Source organism: Pygocentrus nattereri, chromosome 3 (genome assembly GCF_015220715.1).
Source record: "Pygocentrus nattereri isolate fPygNat1 chromosome 3, fPygNat1.pri, whole genome shotgun sequence".
Classification (NCBI taxonomy): Eukaryota; Metazoa; Chordata; class Actinopteri; order Characiformes; family Serrasalmidae; genus Pygocentrus; species Pygocentrus nattereri.
Window position 1 is genome coordinate 15,418,753 of NC_051213.1, and position 13,714 is coordinate 15,432,466.

General features: G+C 41.2%; 1 long non-coding RNA gene across 1 annotated transcript in view; it reads left to right on the top strand.

The window, feature by feature from the left end:
- Positions 1–13,714, top strand: part of LOC108441520 — a 29,567-nt gene that overhangs the window by 13,047 nt on the left and 2,806 nt on the right. Inside the window, exon 3 of the long non-coding RNA XR_001858947.1 lies at positions 13,302–13,461. This is a non-coding gene — a long non-coding RNA (uncharacterized LOC108441520). The remainder of the gene's footprint in view (positions 1–13,301; positions 13,462–13,714) is intronic.

Sequence of the window (13,714 nt, forward strand, 5' to 3'; positions counted from 1 at the left end):
CAAATTTTGGTAACTTTATAAAGCAGGCATATAAGTTACGTAGTTATTAGAGAAAAAAACTGAAATGTGAGTCTCCAAAACGGCTATTAATGTTCAAACAATTAACACTTATTGATTAATGAAGGTAAAATGCAAATAAAACAGAAATCAGTGATTTGTGAATCTACCTTGACCAGTGCTTGAATAAAAAAGTACAATTACAAGATCAGTTCAGGGAACCCAGAATCCAGAAATCTCCATTCATAAATGAAAAGGCCATAAACTACAGTTGAACACCTGTGACCTTTGATCCCTCAGATGGCACTGCATTAAAAAACAACATATTTCTATGATGGACATTACCACATGGACTTTGAAATACTTGGACTTTGAATAAATTTGTTGTCTGCCTCCACAAATGCAATACTTTTCACAGTGGAAGCCAAATGTCAACAATATCCAGAAACGCCTGCAGCTTCTCTGGGCTCAAGCTCATCTGAAGTGGACTGATGTATCATGGCAAAGTGTGCTGTGATCTGACAAGTCAACATTTCAGATCCTTATGGAAATAATGAACACTATATTCTCTGGGTCAAAAGAAAAATTGACATTGATTCTGATTATTCAGGAAAGATGTCAAGATACTGATCTTAAAGCACAAAAAGATGGCATGTTTTATACCAACTTTACAGCTTATGACAAAGTAAAGGTCAGATACAAAGGGTGTGTGTGTGTGTGTGTGTGTGTGTGTGTGTGTGTGTGTGTGTGTGTGTGTGTGCTGGTGTGCTGATTTGTGATTGGAATGGACTACAGTGCTGATGTGCCCTGCAGCAGATGGTTGAGTCCCCTGTGGAGTCTTTCTCTTCTCTCTCACCTTCTGTAGCTTCTGTGGGAGAAGCATTACGCTCATTCAGCACTAACCAATGACCTCCACACACACATACACCTCAATATCTTTTAATGGGATTTTTCACCCCATCTATATTGAATGAATGCAGGTTGTTCTGCCCTAGCCTCATTCCTTGATATTTCTAGGATGTATTTCCTAGATGTATTTCAGCTGTCTGCCCCACTTATGGAGTTTGCTTGTCTACAATACAGTGTTTGTCCAAAAGTATGTGATTACCTGAACATCACAACTAAGTCTGCTTGCTGAACATTTCACTCCAAAACGATGGGCGTTAAGAAAGAGTTGGTCCTATTTTGCAGTCTGCGCTCTCTTTCTGCTGCATTTTGGAACATGAGTGCAGGGAACATTGCATTCCAGTTCATCCCAAAGGTATTGGATGAGTTTAGAGCACCAAACGTTAGAAAACTCTAGGCCTCATAAGGTTTTTCTTAAATTTGGTCTTAAGAAAGTTTCGAAGAATAACTGTCAGATTCATGACATGTTCTTAAAGAGCAGAATTGTTCACACCTTTGTGCTCTTGTGTGTGCGTAGATGCTGTAAATCCCAAATAAGAAAACATCTGGTAAATGTCTTATTCTTTGTAAAAACTGTGTAAGTTGATTTTAAGAAGAATTGTTTTCTTAAAAATGGTTGGTAAATGAGGCCTTCAGTCTGTAGGGATTTCACTTTGTGTTAAGGGGCACTGTCATGCTGGTATAGAAAAAGCTCTTTCTCCAAACTGCTGCAATGAAGTTGGAAGCACATAGTTCTCTGGAATGTCTTTGTATGCTGCAGCATTAACATTTCCCTTCACTGTAACTCAGAGGCAGGGTTGGGATAGCTACTGAAAAATTAGTAGTTAGCTACTTTGTAGCTACTTTCCAAAAATTTGTAGCTAGCTACACTTTAGCTACTTTTCCAGAAAAAGTAGTGGCTACTCTTTTAGCTACTTTTTGAAGAGTAGTACACTACTTTTTAGCTACTTTGAAAAGCGCAATTATCAGAACGTTTATTAATCTCCACCTGACGCACCAAACCAGCCCAGCTGATAGTGTGAGCAAGACATTTAATCCTGTGCCAGAAAGAAACCTACAACTGAAAAACTGCAAATATACAAGATCACCAAAAAGTGTAACCAACAATCAAAGTTACACAACCAAAGGCGTGATATCCAACAAAAGTTAAGACTAAAGGCAAAGTCAGTCATTCCAGGTTCTTCCTAGCAAAAATCAGCAAAAAGAATTTTGTGCAAAGCGTTGTCAACTGTTAAAATAAAACTGCTCCAATTTAAACATTTCAGCAAGACACACCAATCAGGCCTTCACATTCAGCACAACCCACACTAACACACCACCACCACATCAGTGTTACTGTAGTGCTGAGAATGATCCACCACCCAAATAGTACCTGCTCTGTGAGGGTCCATGGGAGTCCTGACCACTGAAGAACAGGGTAAAAGGGGGGTAACAAAGTATGCAGAGAAATAGATGGACTACAGTCTGTAATTGTAGAACTACAAAGTGCACCTATATAGTAAGTGGAGCTGATAAAATGGACAGTGAGCATAGATACAAGGAGGTGGTCACAATGGTATGTCTGATCGGTGTGTGTACAGACAGACATTCACATTCAGAGTCTTTATTAAACTTCAACAATACTTTATCCTCAAAATCCTCATCAGTGATTCTGGCTCTGTTTGGGGTGAGAATCAGGCCTGAATAGTCTCTCCACTGCTGCAGAGCTGCAGCAGCTCCACAACAGAACTAGATTTCTAAGTAAAATAACATAATAATCCTCCTTTGCTGTAAAATCGCTATAACACCTAGTTCTAACACAGTTGTCACAATAAATGGTCTTAAACGCTGGAGTTAATGCCTAACTTGAGTTTAATGCTGAAGACTGACACGCAGACTGCTGGACACATCAATGCAGATAACGAAATGGACAAGACAGATTTGAGTCAGACATCAATAATTTGGAGATAAATGGACTTATTTACATTTATAAATCACTCTGGTTTCCTGATATGTTTAATTTGCAGCAACTCGCAAAACTGAAATCAGTTTCTCTTTCTCCAGCTTCTTGTTCCAATTCTTCTGTTCCACCTTAAATGGCCCAGCAGGACAGTCTTGATGCCTCCGGCACCATTTAAAGTGGAACGGGAGAATTGAACGAGGAGCTGGAGGATGAGGAGTGACTTCAGCCTCGTAAAAAGTCAAACACTGAAAGACATTTTACAAGAAAGTTGTGGAGAAATTTCCTGAGATGTGAGAAAAGCGACTACAGCTGAACTGAAGGTTAAAGCAGAGAAAAGTGAGTCTGATGTTTAGCCTTTACTGTCAGCACATACTGAAACATACTTATAGCCAGGAAAGTAAAACAGAAAAAATGTGCCTCCCAAGGTGGGGGGCTCTTCTTAACATTTCGGTTGTGACCCCTGAGATAACCCTACTAGTAAGGGGTGATCAGCACGTGGGGCACACGCGTACCCGTTTACCCCAACTGTCCGTGGCTCAGTCAAAATTGCACAGTTGCCACCAGCCCAGTAAATGACCGTGTTCTGTGGTTCATTTTGCGCAGATTGACTGAAGCCTGTAGCGAAAACATTTGTAGGCGCTACAGCTGCTAGCTACATTTCATACAACTGTATCGGCTACAGCTACAAATATTTGAAAAAGTAAAAAAGTACAAAAAGTAGCGCACTATTTAGCACTACTCTGCCATCCCTGCTCAGAGGCACATCCCAAACCCTGAAAAACCCTGTAAAATGCTGAACTAGAGCTGCCTAATTCACCTATGTTGTAAAGTTGGCCTTCGCTCATCCATACATGGAACAGTTGTTCTGGACATTGTTTAAGTTCTGTGGTCTGGTCCTTGGCCAGGCTTTCTCCTTCATCGATTGATGGAGGATTTTTAGTGTTGTCATGGCAGCTGATTGGCGTTAACAGACGAGGTCTCAGCTGCTCTCTGCTTCTCTCCAGACAGCTCAAGGTTAACTGTCTATAGACAAATGAAGCAGACAATTACAGAGCAGTCAATAGTTCTCCACTGTCCTGTGAAATATACTGCTAGCGTAAAAGTTTAGATTAGCGGAACATCCTGAGGGGCAGAATCTCCTCCTGTGGAAGGTCTGATCTTATTTTTGAATCGAAGGTATGACCGAGTTCTCTGACTTACTGAATGGTTGAAGTTTTGTAATATGTGATTGTAATGATGCTATTAATCTGAGAACAGTGACAAACTGTAAATGTTAAGAAGTGAAAAAATAATACACTGAATTTACTTGATGTAGATATCTTTTTTTCATTGACATGTAAAGTGAAAAATTACAGCCCACTGTTTTGGTGTGGCATGTAGAGGGAGACAATTATGAAATTTGTATCTTCATCTGAAAGGTATATTTGTCATAATAATGTCCACTACAGGCAACCGTTCACTATTTCTGTCTAGAATTTAGCTAAAGAAAAACAAAACTTTTTTCCTGTCTGAATGATACACAGATGTGCCCATTAGAATGTGCCTGAAAAAACCCAGATAGTGGTGACCAGCTATGTGTGCAGAAGATATCAGAAGCAGAGTATGTTGGCAGAGTGTCTGAGGCTGAAACTAGGAACCACCCAAATATCTGTAAGACAATTAATTTTAGGTTGATAGCTGCCAACTTTCAAGATAATTAAGGCATAGCGTAACAAACATCATGAACACATTTATTGGTGAATATGTATTAGCCATGTCTCAAAGACAAGGATGCAGCCAAGGAAGATTGTGTTTCTCTAACATTACAGACCTGAAGGCTTGCTGGTTTGTAGGATGCTTCAAATGATATTAAAGAATTCAAAAGCTGGTTTATCTTTCTAACCTTCAATCACCTGCAGTCTTTCACTCACAACCCAAAAACCTTCAAAATTGGCGAATACAGAAATATAATGACATGTAAAAAACTCAATTTAATGTTTTTAATTGTAATATTTTAAGGTCCTGTGTTGCTTATGTTAGTAAGCCATGATGCATTGGTACATCCTGCTCAGTTGATCTCGAATATGAGTGAGTGAACACCAAAGAAGAGCCTTGTGGTAGCAAGGTCTCTTCTACCTCAACTGCACCCTTCACTTTGACCCATTTACATCTGGTTGCTTCATAGAACTTTGACTTGACTCTTGACTTGACTTCACAAAGCAGCTTTACAGAAAAATCAACATTACAGAAAGAAAATCCAGGTCCAAGCCCCCATGAGCAAGCCAATGGCTCAGAAGGGGAACCCATCCTCCTGTGGTCAACACCAAATTGCAAACATTGTTAGTACGAAGTATTATAGTGTTATAGTATAAAGTGGGAAAAACAGGTGGGGCAATGGTTAATTTGATTAGTTTATGATTAGCAGTGGCAGCAGCAGCATCTGAGGGTGAGGATTTCGCAGCATTGTACAGCATGAAGCTTAATGGTGGTTAAGCCAGTCCAGAAGGCTGGCGAACAGTGGGCACCCGATTAAGGTAGAAGAGGCAACAGCATCAGAAGCACAGGATGGGCAGCTGTTCAACTCGGCAAAGAGAGAAAAAAAACAGAGTTCTGTAATGAGTGACTGACCACAGATTACAGAGCAGCAGAGACTCTGTCAAATCTAGATCTAACGGGGAAAACAAACTGCCAGAAGCTTGAGTATACAAGTAAGTTTTTAGCCTAGGCTTAAAGACTGAGTCTGAGTCCCAAATATTAACAGGAAAATTATTCCAAAGCTGGGGGGCTTTGTATGAGAAGCCCCCCCCCTTATGTAATTCTAGGTACTAGTAGTAAACCAGCACCTTGTGATCTAAGTGTAGGTGTGATGGTTCATAGTAGGAGAGAAGTTCACTCAGGTACTCAGGTACTGAGGGGCGAGTCCATTTAGAGCTTTAGGTCAGTAATAGAATTTTATAATCAATGCAAAATTTAACTGGTAACCAGTGTAGGGTTGATAAAACTGGGCTGATATGTGGTTCTTGTGAGGACTCTGTCTGCAGCATTCTGGACTAACTGAAGCTTGTTAAGGCTTTTGCTGGGACATCCAGACAGCAGGGCATTACAGTAATCTAGCCTTGAAGTAATAAATGCATGAACTAACTTTTCTACGTCCTGTAGAGATAATCTTCTTCTTTCGGCTGCTCCCTTTAGGGGTCGCCACAGTGGATCATCTGCCTCCATCCTGCCCTATCCACTGCCTCCTCTACTTTTACACCAACCATCTCCATGTTCACCTTCACTACATCCATAAACCTTCTCTGAGGTCTACCTCTTCTCCTTCTACCCGGCAGCTCCATCTCCAACATTCTTTGACCAATATATCCAGTATTCCTCCTCAACACATGTCCAAACCATCTCAACCTGGCCTCTCTGGCTTTATCTCCAAACTGCTCCACCTTCACTGTCCCTCTGATCTGCTCATTTCTAATCTTGTCCATCCTTGTCACTCCCAACGAAAATCTCAGCATCTTCATCTCTGCCACCTCCAGCTCAGCCTCCTGTCTTTTAGACAGAGCCACAGTCTCCAAACCATACATCATAGCAGGATGCACTACTGTCTTGTAAACCTTCCCTTTCACTCTTGCTGCTATCCTTCTGTCACACATCAGCCCTGACACCAGTCTCCACCCACTCCATCCTGCCTGCACCCTCTTCTTCACCTCTTTTCTACACTGTCCATTGCTCTGGATGGTTGACCCAAGATATTTGAAGTCATCCACCTTTACGACCTCTACTCCTTGCATCTTTACCTTTCCACCTGCCTCCCTCTCATTCACACACGTCTTATCTCTACTGACCTTCATTCCTCTCCTCTCCAGTGCAAACCTCCACCTCTCCAGATTCTCTTCCACCTGCCCTCTACTCTCACCACAGATTACAATGTCATCTGCAAACATCATGGTCCATGGAGCCTCCTGCCTGACTTCATCTGTCAGCCTTTCCATCACCATTGCAAACAAGAAGGGGCTCAAAGCTGATTCCTGATGTAACCCTACCTTCACCTTGAAACCATTTTTCACTCCAACTGCACACTTCACCACTGTCTCACTATCCTCATAAATGTCCTGCACCACCCTAACATACTTTTCAGCTACACCTGACTTCCTCATATAGTACCACAGTTCCTCTCTTGGCACCCTATTATATGCCTTCTCTAGATCCACAAAGACACAATGTAGCTCCTTCTGACCTTCTCTGTACTTCTCTACCAACATTCTCAACGCAAAAATTGCATCTGTTGTACTCTTTCTGGGCATGAAACCAAACTGCTGCTCACTGATCTGAACCTCTCGCCTTAGCCTTGCTTCAACAACTCTTTCCCATACCTTCATGGTGTGGCTCATCAACTTTATACCTCTGTAGTTGCTGCAGCTCTGCACATCACCCTTGTTCTTAAAAATGGGGACCAGTACACTGCTTCTCCACTCATCAGGCATCCTCGCACTCTCCAGGATTTTGTTAAACAACCTGGTTAAAAAAGTCTACTGCCTTCTCTCCTAAACATCTCCATACCTCCACAGGTATATCTGGACCAACTGCCTTTCCATTCTTCATACTTTTTAAAGCTGCCCTCACTTCCACCTTACTAATTGTCTGCACTTCCTGATCCACTATCTCTCCCCCCGTTGTCCTCCTCTCTCGTTTTCCTCATTCATTAGTTCTTCAAAGTACTCCTTCCATCTACTCAACACTCTCTGTTCACTCACTAGTACATTTCCCTCTCTTCGTTTATCAGCCTAGCCTGCTGTACATCCTTTCCAGCTCTATCTCTCTGTTTAGCCAAATGATACAAGTCCTTTACTCCTTCTTTACTGTCCAGCCTCTCATACAGCTCATCACAGGCCTGAGCCTTTGCCTTTGCCACCATTCTTTTCGCTATGCGACTAGCCTCACAGTACTCCTGCATACTTCCTTCATCTCTCTGGTTATCCCACTCTTTCTTAGCTGCCTTCTTCTTCTGAATACTCTCCTGGACATCCTCATTCCACCACCAACTTTCCTTGTCTTCTTTCCTCTGACCAGAGGAAACACCCAATACATTTTTGTCAGTTTCTCTCACCACCTTAGCTGTAGTTTCCCAGTCCTCAGGTAGCTCCTCACTGCCCCAAGGGTCTGTTGCAATTTTTCCCTGAACTGCCTGCAACCATCCTCCTCCTTCAGCTTCCACCATGTAATCTTTGGCTCTGTCTTCACTCTCTTCCTCTTCTTTGTTTCTAATCTCATGTGCACCTCCCTCCACTCTTGTATGTCACCCTGTGTTCTTCCCTCTTCTAAAAATATGTGTTCACCACAGCCATTTCCATTCTCTTTGCAAAATCTACAACCATCTGACCTTCCGCATTTCTGTCATTCACACCATACATACCCAGCACCTCTTCATCCCCTCTGTTTCCTTCACCAAATGTCCATTGAAGTCTGCACCAATCACTAATCTCTCCTCTCTAGGGACACCATCTACCACTTCATCCATCTTACTCCAAAATTCCTCTTTCTCCTCTGACAACCAACCTGTGGTGCATATGAATTGACCACATTCAAAATTACACCATCAACCTCCAACTTCAGGCTCATGATCCTATCTGACACTCTCTTTACATCCAGAACACTTTTCACAAGCTGTTCCTTTAGGATTATCCCTACTCCATTTCTCTTCCTCTCTACACCATGATAGAACAGTTTGAATCCACCTCCAATGTTCCTGGCCTTGCTTCCTTTCCATCTGGTCTCCTGGACACACAGAATATCTACCTTCCTTCTCTCCATCATGTCTGCAAGCTCTCACTTGTCCCTATGTTCAGAGTCCCTACTCTAACCTCCACACTCCTGCCTTTCCTTCTCTCTCGCTGCCTTCTAACCCGCCTTCCTCCTCTCCTCTTTGATGGTCTTCGACCTACAGTAGTCCAATTTCCACCGGCACCCTGCTGGTCAACAGCACCGGAGGTGGTCGTCGTTAACCCGGGCCTCGACCGTTCCGGTATGGCAATCATATTTGTGATCCGCATGATAGTTTTGGCACAAGTTATATGTTATATGGCTTTCGTTTTGCATGGCAGAGTTTTAACTTGCACTTGTAGATGGAGTGACGAACTGTGTTCACTGACAGTGGTTTTCTGAAGTGTTCCTGAGCCCATGTGGTAATATCCGTTACAGAATGATGTCGGTTTTTAATTCAGTGCTGCCTGAGGGATCGAAGGTCACAGGGATTCAATGTTGGTTTTCTGCCTTGGTGCTTACTTGCAGAGATTTCTCCAGATTATCTGAATCTTTTGATGACATTATGGACTGTAGATGATGAAATCCCTAAATTCCTTGCAATTGCATGTTGAGAAATGTTGTTCTTAAACTGTTGGTCTATTTGCTGACGCAGTTCACAAAGTGGTGAACCTCGCCCCATCCTTGCTTGTGAACGACTGAGCCTTTCAGTGATGCTCCCTTTATACCCAATCATGACACTCACCTGTTTCCAATTAACCTGTTTACCTGTGCAATGTTCCAAACAGGTGTTTTTTGAGCATTCCTCAACTTTCCCTGTCTTTTGTTGCCCCTGTCCCAACTTCTTTGCAACGTGTTGCAGGCATCAAATTCAAAATGAGTGAATATTTGCAAAAAACAAAGTTTATCCGTTTCAACATTAAATATCTTGTCTTTGTAGTGTATTCAATTGAATATAAGTTGAAAAGGGTTTGCAAGTCATCGTATTCTGTTTTTATTTATGTTTTACACAACGTCCCAACTTCATTGGAATTGGGGTTGTATATGATTCCTATACAAATAGAAGCTTAATTTTGTTAAGTTAATCTTAAGTTTATTATTCACAGAATAGGCTTGGTTATTTCTGGCAAAATTTCCTTGAGTAAATAAAAGGTAGAAGATTGTGCGAAACAAACAGTTTTAACTAGTCAATTGTCTTGAAGTAAGGTAAATGATTCCAGCCTCTCTGCAGTGATAATATTCTCAGGATCTAGACTGGCATTATAAGGCAGCAGATTTGTAGAGTTTAACTGCGTGTTCTGAATTTTCTGCCTAATTTTTTCGATTTTATCACTGAAGAAATGAATAAAATCATTGCTGCTATAGGCTAAAATTTTCTGCCTAACTATTTTACTTTTTAATGGAACCACACTATCTAGAGTAATTCGAAAAGTACCCTCTAAGAACTTGGTCATAATATCTAACTCGGTAGGATTAGTTGGGCAGCTGACAGAAACTAGTAATTGAGGAAGGTTTCTGATAAAGCTGCCAGCTGTGGAGCAAGTTATAATCCACTTAACACAATAGTATGGTGATGAATGCACATTACCACTAAAGTGAATTTCGTATGAGATTAAGTAATGGTCTGAAACTGCTGTGCTCTGGGGAGAACGGCTAAGTTATCTATGTCTACACCAAATGTCAGAATTAAGTCTGGAGTGTGGTTGTGGTAGTGTGTGGTCCCCTTTATAATTTGGGTGTACTGTGTGTCAAGTGTACTGTGGTGTAAGGTTTTTTGAACATGGATCATGCTGCTCTCATTCACAATCAAAGTTATGCAATCAGCTATTGCAGGTAGCACAGTGCAGACCTGAATGATAAACTAATTATTTCACTTTATTTATTTAGATTTTTTTTTCTTTTGCTCATGTAAAGGCACTTAAATTGTAAGTAAAAATCAGTGGGAATTGTAAATCACAATGAATTTTTCCTTTCATTCCTTTCTGAATGTTGTTTTCTGTCAGTGACAGAGTCAAAGCTCAAGATGGTTCAGTGGCTGATAAAAGTCACTACATTTTGATAGAACATTTGAGAGAGTTTGCCTTTAAAATGTCCCAAAATACCTGGCCTACACACTTGAATTACGTAAGTTTACCGCATTGCTTTATATTCATTGTGCTTAGTCTTGGCACGCAACACCAGAGTGACCAAAGGATGTTAAATTAAAAATAATACCAACGTATATGTGCATTCAAGACATTGACTTAACAGCCACTGGCATTCTGTTCCAACCATATGTCCACATGCCTGCATCCCAGGGAGAGTATCTGAGCTCTAAGACAGATTTACAGTCCACAGTCTGTAATAGCCACACATTCTACACACCATAGGAAAGCAGTTATGCTGTTAGTGCTGGCCGTGGACCATTGTGTTAGTCCACAGTGAACCCTGAGACAGTGTCAGAGCATGTGTGCTGTTCTGGGTGATGGTTATAGTAGGCGGCCCTGTGCCTGGCCCTGGTCTCTGCCCTCTGCCTCTAATTGGACAGTGCTGTCACGGGCAGATGACGGCTCTCCCATTTGAATATCAGCCACGTCCACACAGCAGCAGCCATGACATCTTCATTACCACTGCGTGTGAAGAGGGACGGGAGGGGTAATGTAAGCAGCACACACACTCGCGCTCAGACACACACTCACATGCTCTTTATGAGCAAGTCGACAGACCCTGAGAGGATTAATAAGACAGCTTCAGTAGAGAATCCTCCTATTTCCAATTTGGTGCGCTCGCCCCTGCCCCGTTAGTCCATAGTGAGCAGAGGAGGGCCAGAAGTGCCTTTACCTGTCCGTCATGGAGCGAGGAGCCCTTTATTTCTCCTCATTATGAATTTATAATGAATATCACCATCACCTCAGGACGACACAATAATCTAATTAATGTAGCCAATGTGTCAGACGTGTTAAAGCTTGTGGCGTGTGACATTACACAGTGTAGTCTCTGCTACCACCCACACCCATATACAGAGCTTTCATTGGCAGTGCAGCACCTAAGAGTTAAACAAAAAAAAAATATTACATCCAACTGCTCAATGCTTTTTTTGACAATAAGTCAACATCATTAATGGACAGTAGTAGTGTTGTAACGACACTACTAGTTCTCTCCTAATTGTTTAGTTCAGCTCAATCCATTATCATCATCCAGATACATTTTTTTTCATCCTTCCAATCTTAAAACCAACAGCTGTGTCCTCCCAGTAAAAACTGTTCCCAAAGGTGTCACCTACAATGTGTTCCCCTTCAAAGAGGAAGAAAACACTAACATTCTCATAAGCAACCCAAGCTCACCTTAGATGCCACACATCTTTTTCACAGGCATCTAAAATGGTGAAAGGAGATATTTCTGAGAAGATCAAATAATCCACTTGCAGGAAGGGTCAAAAGGAAATCAGAGGAAAATAAGTGGGGAAAAAAACTCAGGAGTTTCCTAAACTTGAGTTCAAAAAATGATTAAGATTAAAAAGACAAAATGGGATTTTAACTACTGTTCAAAACCTGACAGACCATTGAAAATTTTACCATTTAGATAAACAGCACTTAATCTTTGAGAGAGAGGAGAAAATCAAGCCCAAATCTGAAAAAAAAAATCTGTCCATCCTTCCACTCTGAGAGAACAACTGAATGTTGTGAGTCTGATAGAATGTGTGGAGGTTAAGAAGCTGTGACACTGAAAAAGAAATAGACTTTGCACTGCACTAGATCACTGAAACTGGACAGCTGAGAAATGGAGGAAGGTTTCATGGACTGATGAGTCTAGATTTGTAATTTGGATTACTTGGATTGTAAGGAATGCAAATACCTTCTAAGACTGAACTTTACAACAGATAATAAAGTTAAAGGGTGACAAACTAGATACTGAACAAAAATATGTCATAGTCATTGAGGCTTCTGGTTAATTTTCTTTTAAGTGTGTTTTCTGCTTTTTCCTGGTGCTGAAAATGAATAACATAAATTAAAAGGTTGTTTTGACTGTAAATTTAAGAAGTGGAAACATTTGTATGTATTTAATCTAGTGAAATGAAAACTATAACAAAAAAAGGTAAATAGCTGATTATGATTCTAATCAGGCAAGTCCCCCTGTTTTCAATTTGTTTTGCTCTACTACCGCAGCGCTCAATCCTGGTGCTGGAAGACGCCTGCTCTGCATTTATCAGTCGTTCTCACCTCTAACACACCAACTTCAAATCAGGAAGGTCTTGTTAATTAGCTGATAAGTTGAATGAGGTGCGTTGGAGCAGGAAAAACAGGCAAATAAACAGAGAAGACATCTTCTGGTAATAGGATTTAGAATTTTTGAAGTAGAGCACAGCAGTTTGAAAGCAGGAGGGTCATAAGTTTCAAATGTGGGTCCCAAAAAATTTTTAATTCCTCACTTTTTGACATTTCACTGGATTTCACCTTGACTTGTTCTTTTACATTATAGAACATAATTTGTGATGTTCCTGGATGTCTTTGAGGAGTCTAAATCAACAGATAAATAAAAACAAATTAATTTTCTATCTATATTTTTCAGATGTCAAAACAAGCTGTAATTTGTCAGTAGTTTGATGTAATCCAAGAAAATTAGTGGTGAAAAACAAAAGAATGAATCACCTTCTCAGTTTCTTGCAGTGTAAGGAGTCTTAACTCATGCAAAGCTCATTGTAAACTAAACATCTCACTTTCTTGTTTTTCTGTCCTTTCGTCAGTATGAGTTGTAGCTGCACTGAACACTGGAGAGAACTCAGGGGAAAAACGAATGCTGTGGATGTTGCAGCATGACTCAAATGTCACCTGCTCTGACTGGGCTGCAGAATGACTAATTCAGCTCGTGAAGGAGTCGGTGGAAGGGCCGACTGTGTCAGCCTGGTAGGTGGACAGAATGACAGCTTAATGACATTAACCAACACACACCGTAACCGCACAGGGAGCAGGCCTGTCAGTGTGGCAGACCACTCACACTGCCGCTAGAGCTGCTGAACTGTCTGACACTCTCTCTCACTCTCACTCTCTCTCTCACTCTCTCTGTCTCTCTCTCTCTCTCACTCTCTCACACACACACACGCTTGTACAATGCCAAGATGAAGTTAGAAATGTAGTTGCCTGTGAGGCATTTGAAGAG